This window comes from Pipistrellus kuhlii, unplaced genomic scaffold (genome assembly GCF_014108245.1).
Source record: "Pipistrellus kuhlii isolate mPipKuh1 unplaced genomic scaffold, mPipKuh1.p scaffold_m20_p_6, whole genome shotgun sequence".
NCBI lineage: Eukaryota > Metazoa > Chordata > Mammalia > Chiroptera > Vespertilionidae > Pipistrellus > Pipistrellus kuhlii.
Genome location: NW_023425562.1, coordinates 44,591,086 through 44,605,324, shown reverse-complemented (window position 1 = coordinate 44,605,324; position 14,239 = coordinate 44,591,086). Strand labels below are relative to the sequence as shown.

Genomic DNA, 14,239 nt, shown 5'->3' with positions numbered 1-14,239 from the left:
ATTCATAAAAATAAAAACATATATAAATACAGTCACATTTAAGCATCCTGAGAACTATGAGGTAGATAAGTGGATTAGTTTCCTATTGGCTGATATAACAAATTATCACGAGCTCAGTGGCTTAACACATGAATTTATCCTTACAGTTCTAGAGCCAGATGTTGGAAATTAGTCTCCTTGGGCTAAAGTCAAAGTATGGGCATAACTGGTTCTTTCTGGTGAATCTGAGATTAGGAATCTGTTTCTCTTTCTCCTCTCTCTGTAAATCAATTTAAAATCTTAAAAAAGAAAACTGTGGAATGAAATCAAAAGCCCACAGTTGGTTGGTTGGTGGCACTGCAACTACAAACAAAGTCTCTCATCTCTCCATCTTGGGTTTGGACAACTGCACCAATTGACAGCTCTTACAGAGACTATATCTTCTTTTATGTCATTGGAAGTGGGTTTCTAAACTAGCTAATTGCATCTGCTGCTCATTTCTTTCATGAAAGTCAAATCACATTCAGGTGAGCTCTGGATTTCCATCTGCCCACAGGGTGATGAGGGCTCAAAGGGACTTGAATCGGTTTAGCATGGACCCTGCTAGGGCATAAGTTGCAAGCAAAGAAGAAAGCACAAGGACAATTCAAGTTTGGGAAGGCTGGAAAAGGAAATGAAGTTGTGGAATATAAGATTAGCCATTCTCTTTCTCCAGGTTTCTTGGTTTCTGTCATAGTTCTGTTATTTAATAATTGTGTGACCTAGAGCAGGTCATTTAATCACAATAGAAAAATAAAATTCACCAGTTAAAAAAAAAAGAAGTGTTTTCAGCCCCAACTGTTATCTCCATTCCTCAGCAAATACATGCCAATGTCAACATCCAGTTCCATGCACCACAGTCTTTGGAACTGTCTCAAAACAGATCCCTCTCGCAGAAACCGGTTTGGCTCAGTGGATAGAGCGTCAGCCTGCAGGCTGAAGGGTCCCAGGTTCGATTCCGGTCGGGGGGCATGTACCTTGGTTGTGGGCACATCCCCCAGTGGGGGGGGTGCAAGAGGCAGCTGATCAATGATTCTCTCTCATTGATGTTTCTAATTCTCTATCTCTCTCCTTTCCACTCTGTAAAAAAATCAATAAAACATTTAAAAAAATAAAAAATAAAAATAAAAAAAAAATAAAAAAAACAGATCCCTCTCTACGGCTCTGAAGAACCAGCAAGCCATAAACCACGATGCGACAAGTGTCTGAGAGATTCATCACACAAGAAAGTACACGGGGGAAAAGCAAGCTCTCAGTTTGAGGAGAGCAACACCAACTGAACTTGCTAAGACATACATACACAGTATCCAGCTCCAGGAAAATTTATAACAGGTGATGCCCAAACCATACAGATTGGAAACAACCTATTCAGGATTCTATAGGAAACTGTCCTCTTGGTGATTTTTCCAATGTTCCTTTCTTTCTTCCTCTCCACTGAGAGAACTCAAGAGGGATGAGGGGTGGAATTGGAGTCTCTAGAGATCTTCTACAAAGTGGTATATTTTAGCTGGAATAATCGGGAAGTAGTGGGGAAGGCTTTCTACATGAACGATATTCTAATGTGAGGGTCACACTTCCATTGATGACTTGGAGTTTCACATCTCTCTGCTCTCACTAGCCCATCAGGGAGAGGAGAACCTGGTGCTGAATCATAGCCACTTTACCAACAGGGAGGGGGAAAGTAAACACCCACACAAATCTCACCGCCAAGCTGCCTTTCCTGAGTCTGTGTTCAATCTGATGTGGAAATGATGGGGAAGGAGCAACAAAAAGTCAATGCCACATCAGAAGGCAACTGGTATACCAACAACTTATCAACTGTCCCCAAAACCATAAACTAACAGCAAATACGGCTTTTAAAGAATGGAAGCTTTTGAACAGGAACATTATACTTGAAATAAGATAAGAAGAGGAAGTGCTGTAAAATATTCTGTGGCTCAAGTGCATGTCAAATTCATCCTCTGAAGCTATAATTGTACACGATCATAACCAATATTTGGAATGATTCTAAGGGGCAGCAAGATTCCCTGATAGCTACAACTCAGCTTTGGTCACTAATTCAGAAAAGCAAACAAATGCATTTGGTAAAGCTTTTCAACAAAAGTGGCATCATAAGGGAATTCTGGTTCACCAGCAGTCAACCACAAGCATGGAAGGAAATTAGGATGTTCTACTCCATGTGACTCATTATGGCGGTAATACCATAGCCTCAGAAATAACCTGGCTGAATTACAAGAGAGTAACCTGCTAAGTATTTCTTACTCCATACTTCAGTGTGACCCCTTGGTGTTTCCCTACACCCAGGCCATTAAAGAGCCTCGAGTTCTTGTCCTGGCTCTTGTTGTTAACTCATTGCAGAACCTGGACCAGTCCCTCCACTTCTCTGGGTCTCAAAAGTTCTCATCAGACTGGACAAATGACCTCCAAGGGCTCCTCTAGTTCTAAGTCTAGATGCTTCCCAACGATCCACTAACAAAATGGAACTGGCTGACTTCTACCTGAAATTAGATTCTAACAGTGAGTCAAGTGAAGACAATGAAGCTGATGTTCCAGACTCTGTAATAACTAAAAGCTGGAGAACACACACAAGCTGGAGAAGGGCATGGTGAAATATAAAATGGACCCTTCTCCTGGGAAAGCCACAAAGCCTGAGGGTCCCAAAAGTTTGTTTCAATGAGAGCACTTATACTTCTCTGCCACCTTTTTATGCCACCTCCATCACTCGGAGCCTTGGATACAGGCACAGAAGGGATGGATGATGTGGGGGTCAGCCTTGGGGTGCAGATTCCCCAGAGCATCACCAGTAGGGCCCTTCTGGCCACGGAGGGTTCAGCACTCAGTTCACCGTGATCCAGGAACAGAGTGTCTAGGGGACGTGCTACACCTTCCTCCTGTCCGTATTAGGCCTGGGGAAGGGGCAACAGAGCAACCTCTGTCCTCTTGGCATCTGCAAAATTAGCCACCTAAAATGAAAATTGGATTCAGAGCTGCTGAGCTCTCTCGGGATTCAGATCCCGGAACAGCTAGTTCCGTGAAACAAATGTGCTTGCTTAAGTGGGAGCCCAGGAAAAAAAAAAAAAGTGACAGGAAAATTGAGGACTTGCTATAAAACTCATCTTCAAAAAGCCATAATTATCACAATAGTGTCACCTAAACATTATTTACAAACATCCTTCTGCACAATTCCTGCTCTTCGAACAGCCCTCATCTAGATTATAGTGCTATTACTCCGGGTAACATTTTAATAACATTTTAAATTAATTAAGTAGTAAAATAAGTAAAACCCAGAATTTTTCAATCAAAACTCAGGAAAGAGTATAATTAAAATAGAAGCAAAAGAACGGGCATAAAAAAAAAGAGAAAATCTGCCTTTTGAGCTCTGTGCTGCTAATTCCTACTTATCAGGTGTACGATACATCAGTTTTTGCTGTTGTGTTACCCAACCCTGTCCGAAAGAGAAAGTGTAAACATATTTCTCATTTGCTAATGAGAAAATTGAGACTTAAACCCAAATCACCAAATTCCTCATTTCAGTGCCTCAAATACTGTGTCCACGTGGTATTAATTTCATAGTGAAACCAATGTTTGTTTATATTAAAAAAAACACAAACTGTCATATCTTTTGGCTGATCCTCCTTGCCTTTGAACGCTGAAGAACTTGGAAGACTAGATCTGAATCCTGGCAAATGAAGCAAATTTTCAACCACGAGCAACAGCAAGAGACAAAAAGTCTATTACTGCAGTTCCCTCCTCAACTACTGTCCTTTCTTTCCTATGACCACGCCTTGTGGTTCATGGTCCCATTCTGATCCTACAGCGGCTCAAAAGTAGCAAATAATCCCCCACTCCACCTCCATATCTTCCAGGCCCTGGCCAGCAATCAAGGCTCTAACTGTGGATCTTTGTTCATTCTATTTTGGACGGTACCCTATCACAGAACACATATCAGCCTCAGCCCTATAAATAAATAGTCATTTAAAGTAAGTTTGTCATGGGCATATATAAACACCTCCGTTCAACAGTGTTTTCCAAAATGATGCATTTGCCCAGGGATTATAAATAATCAGGTACCTCAAACAACAGCAGCAGCAAAAACAACTTCAATCGGTGCTGAAGTGGTGGGTACATTTTATTTTGGGACCTTTTCTGCTACTACATGTATGAATTAAATGAAGCAGGACAATTGCTCAGTCCCAGGCATGGTGTGTTCCAACCTGGAGTCAGGCGCCCAGCCTCATTTTTTTCCAACTGGAATTCCTCCCCGCCCCACCCTCACTCCCATTTCTAGATCCAGCCCTACCCTTAATGGGGGCATCTAGGCAGTTTGGGTGCAACCCTCTGGGACCCCACCTAAGTCCCCCTGACTGCTAGCTCCGCAGTGACCTCCTGCCCAGGGCTCCCCTCCCTTCATCTGGGGTTCTTTAACCCTCCAGGTCTAAAGCTCAAAGGACTCCTGGCTGCCCATTTCATTCTCCCCCAAGCCACCTGGACCTGCCGTCCCTACATCCCTGCACCCTAGGACTGGGAGCCTGTCCCCAAGACACTGCCACCTCTGGAAATATTCACCAATTCTGTCTCCTTCAACATCCTACGGCAACCTGTCAGCCACCCTCCTGCAGCTCCTCCACTTCTTCTGCAGGTGAAGTCCACGCAGGGCTCCCATCTGGGGCTCCTCCCAAGTGCTGCCCTGAGACCAGCAGCTCCTCAACAGAGCGTCTGCATGTCAGACCTTGCCCTGACCTCAATGTCTCTGTCTAAGCCTGTGTGTTAAATGTTACTATTCCTTCAAGGAGAGAACTGGCGAGTGCCTGTCCACACACACACACACACACACACACACCCCACACACCACCACCACCACCACCACCACCACCTCACCCCCCCACCTCCCGCCTCCACCCCTTTTACTTGAGGTCTGCCAGCGGCTTGCACACAGCAACCTATTCATTGCCCTGCAGACAACATGATGCAGCACATTTCACCATTTTCACAGAGATGAGAAGCCTGGGGTCCCTTTTAAGAACTGTACTGCCCCTTGCCAGTTTGGCTGTGGATTGAGTGTCCGCCTGTGGACTGAAAGGTCCTGGATTCAATTCCAGTCAAGGCCAGGTACCTCGGTTATAGAATCGGTCCCATCCATCGGTGTGCCTCTCTCAGACTGGTGTTTCTCTCTCTTTCTGTCTCTCCCCCTTCCCTTCCACTCTCTCTAAATTAAAAATCAATGGAAAAATATCCTCAGATGAGGATTAACCAAAAAACCCCAAACAAAACAAAAAAGAAATGTGCTTAAGTGTAGTCAGTAAGACTGGGGCAAAACCAGGACTAAACTCGGGGTCTCCTGGCTTCCTTCTTCCTGAGTGAACCACCTTTGGAAAAAGTCTGGGTTTCTTGTGCACCCTCAGGTGATGCCAATCACTGAGTGCTGAGGGCCCAGGAGGCACTTTCTCCCCCACCTGATGCCCCTTGGCCTCCCCTGGTATGACAGAGAGCTGGGGTTCCTGGCAGCCCAGTCACCTGCCTGCACCATTCAGATGCCACCGCGGACTCGAACGACCTCACAAAATGGGACAGTAGCATTTGCTCAAACTCCCACCTCAGTACTTCTGATAAAACCAATTGTTTCCAATAAAACTGGAAGGACTTCTGTGCTTCCCAGAGGCACCATCTAAGCTGCTGGGTTTTGAGCTTAGTTGACTGAAGTGAAATCAGCAGCAGAGCAGGAAGGCTGTTTGGTGCTAATTCAAACTGAGTCACTTCCAAAATACTAGGTAACTCTCACAGTCCGTGTTCCCCAGGGCTCCACAGTCATTACAGGCATGATGTCACGGCTGCCGGTTCTGGAAACAGCCAGAGGTCTGCATCCCATTCAGGGTGGGATATATGCTGCCTCTGAAGATGGACTAGACGCTGCGATGCAAATGGATTCCAAACACCTGGCATGGGGTGAGGAGTTGTCCTAGGTTGAATGGTGTCTCCCAAACAGGCTCTTTAAGTCCTAACTCCAATACCCCAGGACGTGGCCTTGAGGGGAAATAGGGTTCTTGCACATGTAATTAGTTAAGATGAGGTCATACTGGACTGAGTGGGAGGAGAGGTAGGGGGCAGAGCACGCTTAATCCAACATGACTCATGTGCGTAAGAAGAGACACAGACGCAGACGCAGACGGAGAGAAGGCCATGTGATGAGAGGTGGAGATCGGAGGGCTGCATCTGAGGCAAAAATCTAGACAACATCAGAGCTGGAAGAAGCAGGAAGGACTGTCCCCTACGCAGTGTTTCCCAAAGTTTTGACATATGTGTACCCCTTCTATAATTTTCGTAACGCTGAGTACCCCTCGTACTCATGAGAATGTAGAATTAGGCACAGCTAAGTGCATATCCCCACCAAACTCCGGTGCAACACGTACCCCGACCAAAACTCTTCCCATACCCCTGGGGGTACGCGTACCACACTTTGGGAAACACTGCTTTCAGTGGGAGCGAGGCCCTGCTGACACCAGGATCTATCCTCCGGAACTATCACACATTTCTGTGGTCTGCAGCCACGTGCTTTGTTAGGCAGCCCCAGGAAATGAATACAAGGGGCAATGAACAACCAGGTAACCATAAAGACCCCTTGATTTAGAAGAAGCACCGAACAGGAAAGAGAAAATGCAGGTCTGTGCTCAGGAATGGCTTCCACACATGACCACCTGCCTGGTTGGACTGCAGGGAGAAAGACAAGGCCCTGAGTCCCTCAGAGGACACTTTCTTTCCCTAAGAAGCTATTTAATTCAGGTCTTAAGTCGGGGAAGGAATGGGGGTATGCAAGGAATTGCTTTTTCTCCCTGTCTACATACTAAGGCCTGTGTCCTCTGTCCAGCCTGACCCTCTCCTCCCTTCCTATCTGCCTCACATGCTTGTAGAAAGGGACTAGCCAGGTGTTTTCATACCCATGATCTCACCCAATCATCCTGACCAACATATTTTTGGGGGGAGGGCAGGTATTATCAACCCCATTCTATACACAGGGAAACTGAGGCTCAGAGATCAGAGGCTGCCCCAGATGAGATGACCATCCTGAAAAGAACTTCAGTTGACAAACCAAAGTCTTCTTAAAAAGGTGCAGGGGTTGCTGAGACCGGTTTGGCTCAATGGATAGAGTGTCGGCTTGGGGACTGAAGGGTCCCGGGTTCGATTCCGGTCAAGGGCATGTACCTTGGTTGTGGGCACATCCCCATTGGGGGGTGCAAGAGGCAGCTGGTCGATGTTTCTTTCTCATCAACGTTTCTAACTCTATCCCTCTCAATTCCTCTCTGTGTAAAAATCAATAAAATATATATAAAAAAATAAAAAATTTTAAAAAAGGTGCAAGGGTGAGGGAGGGGGAGGGGAGGAGTCATTATGTTTTGGGATAATTATTATGCAGTAATAATTAAGAAAAATAAAGTGTAATTAAAAAGTAGTTTGGCCGGGACCGGTTTGGCTCAATGGATAGAGGCTTGGGGACTGAGGGGTCCCGGGTTCGATTCCGGTCAAGGGCATGTACCTTGGTTGCGGGCACATCCCCAGTGGGGGGTGTGCAAGAGGCAGCTGATTGATGTTTCTTTCTCATCAATGTTTCTAACTCTCTATCCCTCTCCCTTCCTCTCTGTAAAAAAAAAAAAAAAAAAAAAAAAAAAAAAAAAATCAATAAAATATATATATTTTTTTTTTTAAAAAAGAAAAGAAACTTGGGGTGGAAGTTCTGATTCTCATCAGCTGCCTACTCCACAAATTTCTAGCTTTCCTTTTTTGAAAATACCCAGCACCTGGTCACTGAGAAATCTTGACTTCACTTTTCTTGCTCCCAAACCTGCAACCAAGACATCAGACACATAGACCCCCTTGGGCAAGGACACCCTCAAAAAGATGTTCCACATTTGTCATCTTGAAAAATATTGAACACCACTGAAAAAAATGTAGGTTTTCTTTTTCAGTTTTAAATGTCTACTTTCTCCAAAATGAATTAGTAATTCTCTGGATTTCATAATGTTAAATTCATTAATGATAACTACAGCTTGAAAATGTGAAAGGAAATTGCTTCCGGGATAAAATTAAATGGGAAACTCTAAGCAGTGATTCATAGCTGTCCCTATCTAAATGACTAATCCATGTGACAAACCTGGTTGGCAGCACAGAAAGGAAACATGATTTCCCCCCATTGCCTTTTTATACTTTGCTGAATTGTTTTGCAGACTGACTAAAACCAAAGGCCTCGCTAATCCCCTGCTAGGAATTTAGAACTTAAGAGTACTTGTGGAATTTAGAGTCTCTCTTGCCTTAAAAAGGAACATAATGGACGAAGGCTTTTGTGCCTCAGAAAAGACTTTTCTCAACATTAGTGTTTAAACTCACAGTCTAAAAGATTTAGAAGGAAACTCATTTTAAATTGAAGGCAAATATCCCCATCAAATCTGTCCACATCTCCCCAAAAAAAACTGTGTGAAAGTCTAAAAATGGCCATTTTATTTTAGACTAGAGGTCTGGTGCATGAATTCATGCACAGGTGAGGGCCGATTGGGCTGAGCCAGCCAGGGGGAGGGGCCCTTGGGTCCAGGGGGCAATTTGCATATTAGCCTTTTATCATACAAGATTACAAGGCAGGCTAGCCAGCTAAGGTTCAACTCCCTGTCTCTGTTAGAACAAGTGGGCACTGGAGTAACCTTGTCATCCAAGACAAGCTAATACAATGTTTCTAGCTTTCACCTAACCCTGGCTATTCTACCCCCTAACACTTTCTTAGGTCTATTCCTACAACAACCTTATGCTAGTGGAAAAACAGGCAGGGGTACTCCCAGAGCTCTGTCCCAAAGGTTATACCTTGCTGGGAACCGCTAGCCACTCCACAAAAGCCCTGCAAACCAGGTCCCTCATCTCCAATCTCTCCCTTACTCCAACCACCCTGGAAACTCCTCAATGACAAGTCAGATCCCCATCAGCCTTCAGGACTGCTCCATGCCAGGGCTTTACATATGATGACTCCTTTATCCTTGGGACAACTCAGGGAAGGTGGCCCCATTGTCACCATATTGCAGATCAAGAGATGGTAACAAAGATGTTCAGAATACTTGCTCATATTACAAAGTAACTGGCAGAACTAAGACTGTCATCCACACTTCCTGCCCAGTTGCCCACACCTTGACCCATTGGGGTTGCCACATCAATTGGAAGCTAAGGGGGTGAGGCCCACATGCCCACCAGGGTCTGTGGGTCTTTTGATGATTTGGTTATCTTTCCAGCCTCATCTAACCCACACCCTCTTCTCCATCCACACCCTGTCTGGCTGTTCCCTCATTTCCTCCTGGAGGGCTTTGAGATGCTTTGCGATGTTCCCCAACACCCTGTCCTCTCCCCTCACTGCCCAACCCCTGGTGTCCCTGCTCCCACCTAAATGCTCCTGAAGTACCATTCCCCACGTTCTACTGACACTGGGATGCAGACATGTGTCTCCTCAAGCCTGCAAGGCAACAGCTCTGGCTGCCCCTGTATCCCCGTAACTTAAAGGGCCATGGTCAGATGGCCCATCACCTTCAGAATTACCAGTAATGAGGGTGCTCTGGCAAGTCAGCAGTTAAACAAGCAAAAACCAAACCAACAGCAGACTGCAGGGCTCATCCCAAACTGACTCAGCCAGGAACAGGAAGGGTTTGTGTGCACTTTTTAAAAGCTCTGCCTGTCAGGGTAATTTTTTCCCCCACCAAGCATCCAAATGTCACACCTACTGATGGGGAGAACACCCAGATATCTGTTGGCGAGCTAATGGGCTTAGGAAGCAAGCTTGAGAACTCAAGATTGCCCATGTATTAGAAAGGCAAAGAGATGACAAACCGAACCCACAACTCACACTGCTTTTTATCTGCGTTTCCTGGCAGCAGGAGGGGAGCAGAGATATCTGAAAGAAGTCTTGTTTTGTTTTTTTTTAACCATTCAGGAATCCATTCCTGGTTGTGAACTTGGCATCAAATAAATCCTGATACCAACAGCAATGCAGCACGAAAAGCAGAGAGAACAACAGTAACTCGCAGTAATCATTAAAAATGTAAAATAATGCTTCTACATCCCATAAAACAGTTACAAATGCCCAGGGCATCTGAATTCTCCGGGGAAACCTACAGTGCACTAAAAAGACACTTAATGCACCAAAAAAAAACACAACACTTTATGATTATGTAAATTTCACCTGAAACTAATATGCTAGCTAAAACAACTATCAACTGCATTTTGCTCACCTTCTTAGAACTTAATTAGCCTCAGGGGGCCGTCTGGATGCCCTGCGCCTGCTTCTCACACAAAGTCCAAGGAGGCTCATGGTAAGGAATGGAGAGAGTTCTCCTATCCCTTACAAGCTGATGACTAGAGAGGTTTGGCCTTCAAGAGTTGCTGAAGGCTTACAACATATGTCTGTGTTATGTTTAAGGTTGTTCCTCCCTGGAAAAAAAAAAAAAAAAAAAAAAGCACTTAAAAACATTTTCCAATATTTCTTTCTTTCTTCTGTTTATTCCATGTCTGAAAAGCAGCCACACCTGCTCAGTGTCAGCTGAAAGACCCCAGGATGGAGCTAAGTCCAGCCAGTCAGCCTCAACTGACCCGCAGGACCCTGAACAAGGCCTCGTCAGGTCAGGAGAATCGGTCCCAGCTTTAAAAGCAACTGCAAAGGAATAAGAGCATAAATCAGTACTTTGCCTTGCAGTTAAGTGGAGGAAAAATGCAGAGCGGAACAGTATGTAAAAAAGTCAGGAGTAGGCATTACCCAGGCAACCTCATAAAAAGGTCAATGACACAGGATTCTTCACGCATGACTTACAATTGGATTGATAAGAAATTGCTTATCCTTGAGGTTCTTAGGGTTCCCTCTTTAATATTAAATAGAACTAAAAAGTGTTTATCATTTGTAAGGACAAAGGTCTTTGTCACAAACACTTGAGGTTTTTAGAAGATTTTTTGAACATTCTAAGGCCTTACAATGTCCAATGCCTACCCTAGGTTCTCCATTTCTTTGTTAGTGGGACCAGTTTAACCATTTCAATTATCACAAAGTTCTAATTAGTCAATTCCATGGATGGAGTGCTGGGGTTCCTCGTAGCCTAGTCACCTGCCTGCACCATTCCTACCCACTGCTAACTATACAAGCAACAATACAAAAACAAAAAATTAGGAAGTTTATATAATATAAGCAGATGTGGGCAGGAAACCATGAGACTAACAGTTAAATTAGTATTCACTTTGCACATTTGTAATTTCTGATACAGACTTATACACTGAGCTTGTTCATTCTGAATTCAACCCACGAAGGATGACTCAGACTAGGCAACACCATATACCTTGTCAATCATATCCTTCCATTTCTCCCAAACCTTACTCACCCTCTCTTAGAAAGAAATAATTTTAAAATATAAGAATATTATTTTACTGGACACATATTTAACACTAATCCCCTGCTGTCGGAATTCTAGAGACAGGGGTGGGGTGGGGAGTAAAAAGCACAGAGGAAGCCTTAGGGGACAAATTTCATTGCAGACATGACGTGCACTCCAAAGAGAAACAGGCTTTACTGCTCAGAGGATGAGATTTATTATTGCAAATATACATAAGCACAGAATTTCTTCCTCAGGTTGCCATGACCAGATAGCTCAGTTGGTTAGAGCATCATCCCTAAACACTAAGTTGTGTGCAAGTTCAATCCCTGGTCATTAATGCATGTATAAGTGGAACAACAAATCGATGTTTCTCTCCCTCTCTCACTCTCTTATTCTTTCTCTCTAAAATAAATAAATAGCTCTGGCCAGGTGGCTCAGTTGTTTGGAGCATCGTACCCTGAGCCAAATGGTTGCGGGTTCAATTCTCACTCAGTTAGGGCACATACCTAGATTGTGGGTTCAATCCCTGATCAGGGAATGTATGGGGACAACAAATGAATGTTTCTCTCTTACCCCTCTCTCTCTTTTTCTCTGTCTTTCTCTGTGTGTGTGTGTGTGTGTGTGTGTGTGTGTCTCTCAAATCAATAAAAATATATCCTTAGGTGAGGATTAGAAAATAAGATAAAATTTTAAAATTAAAAAAACAACTTCATGCCATACACATAATCTCCTTGCCTCCCACATAGCTTTTTTTTTTAACAAATGCTTTTGTCTGATCTGGTTTCCTTTTACCCAAGCAAGAAAGGATGGAGACCACACCTTCCTTTCAGGTGCCCATGTCTGTCCCCTCACCCCTTGGTCCTTCACAGCTGGCTTGTTCCTTTTGAGAAAAGACTTCAAGTCCCTGATGACTCCATGGGTCCAAAGTCCAGTCTGGTGTTTGTGTCTTGGCCAAATGCGACCCAAGCCCCACTCCATTTAGGTTTTGCTTCAGGACATCACTTTTCTCTATCTTTTCTTTTTTTTTTTTTTTTTATGTATTTTATTGATTTTTTTATAGAGAGGAAGAAAGAGGGATAAAAAGTTAGAAACATCGATGAAAGAGAATCATCGATCAGCTGCCTCTTGCACACCCCTACTGGGGATGTACCTGCCACCAAGGTACATGCCCTTGACTGGAATCGAACCCAGGACCCTTCAGTCTGCAGGCTCTATCTACTTAACCAAACCGGTTTCGACTCTACCTTTTTCTTGAGAATGTGGAAAGAAAGAGATCTTTAAGATTAACCAAGAAAGAAAAAGGATCAATGTCCTATTTTCCTACCAATGTTTATAGACCTCACCTCTTCAATCCAAAATAATAAGAAAGAAGCCAGGTGAGGGATTGGCCCATCCCAGGCAAACAGTCCAGATTACAGTCAGTGCCTGTGTCTTCCTGTGTCCACACCTCCTGCTCTGTTTTTAATGCTGACCTTACTCCTCCTACCACCTCTGGAGTCCGTACCAGCATCCTTCCCCAAGCCTCAGCAGTGCCCAGGTAATGTTACAACCTGTGCTCTGCCTTTTTATACTCCCGCTCTTTCTGCACTTGCTCCCCAGAGGGGCTGGCACAAAGCAGACTCAAATGATTTGCTAGCCTTGTAGATTTAATCAATTAACATATACATAATATTTTTTTTATTTTTATGTTGCCAATTTTAAAGTTTTATTTAAGCCGAAGCCGGTTTGGCTCAGTGATAGAGAGTTGGTCTGCGGACTGAAGGGTCTCGGGTTCTATTCTGGTCAAGGGCATGTGCATTGGTTGCGGGCACATCCCCGGTAGGGGGTGTGCAGGAAGCAGCTGGTCGATGTTTCTCTCTCATCGACGTTTCTAGCTCTCTATCTCTCTCCCTTCCTCTCTGTAAAAAATCAATAAAATATATTTTTAAAAATATAAATAAATAAATAAATAAATAAATAAATAGATAAATAAAGTTTTATTTAAGACATCGCATTTTCCATTTTACAATACAGTTATGAAGTGCATTATATTTCCTTTCCCTGTGCACAGTCCGTATTCAAGTATCAAGAATGCCCAGTCATTTACTATATAGCAGCTTAACTTTTAAAACTGCCATGGAATTTGCTACAAATTTGGGTCCTTCAATATTTTGTGTGGAACAATGCTAGATCTATGCTCAAAGCTGGCTTAGTCAACGTCTTCAATAGTGGGCCTGGAGGAGGCACCGCCAGAGGGAGGCGCTCCGCCACCGGGGCAAGAAAAGGAGGATTATACATAATATTTTAAAAAGCACCTGACACGGGCACCACATACAACCATGACCATTATTAACCTTCGTTGTGACCTCCCAAGATAGGTATTGCTGGTCTCATCTTAAATGAGGGCATCTATTCATGATCAGAAGGCTGATAAATCCGTCAGAGTAGGGACATGGCCCTCAGCCTACCAAGTGACCACAATTCCTGCTGTTTCAGCCCCACAAGGAATGAATCTCTAGTGGTGAAACCATGGACACTGCAGGCCCCCGGGGTGAGATCACATTGGTGTCCTGTGGTGTGCTGTATCAGAAGGAAGGGCTCAGATGGGCATAGACCGATTCCCCGAGCATGACCAAGTGAATAGCCTGGCATATTCTACCCACCTTTGTACTACCTCAATCAGTCTCAAGGTTTTCCCAACTTTAAAATGGAAACAATTTACTTGGGATGTGGCAAGGTCCCAATTCCTAGCTATGTTCATGGCAAAAGCTAAAACTTCTTGGGTAGACTCCAGAAAGGGACCCTGAAGTAGAGAAGGCAGCAAACCGGTGATGTTAGTCACTCCCATGAAGACTTCACAGGAC

At 44.1% G+C, this 14,239-nt stretch overlaps 1 protein-coding gene across 11 annotated transcripts in view; it reads right to left on the bottom strand.

The window, feature by feature from the left end:
* RNF152 (ring finger protein 152) overlaps window positions 1-14,239 on the bottom strand; it is a 71,908-nt gene that overhangs the window by 35,831 nt on the left and 21,838 nt on the right. For 2 of the 11 annotated variants that reach the window (XR_006740384.1, XR_006740385.1), the window contains one exon: window positions 10,507-10,687. The exons of 8 other annotated variants lie outside the window; for them this stretch is intronic. The gene's annotated coding sequence lies outside the window, so the exon portion shown is untranslated. Of the gene's footprint in view, window positions 1-10,268; window positions 10,373-10,506; window positions 10,688-14,239 lie in introns of those variants that run through there. One more of the 11 variants, XM_045574927.1, reaches the window with a different exon arrangement.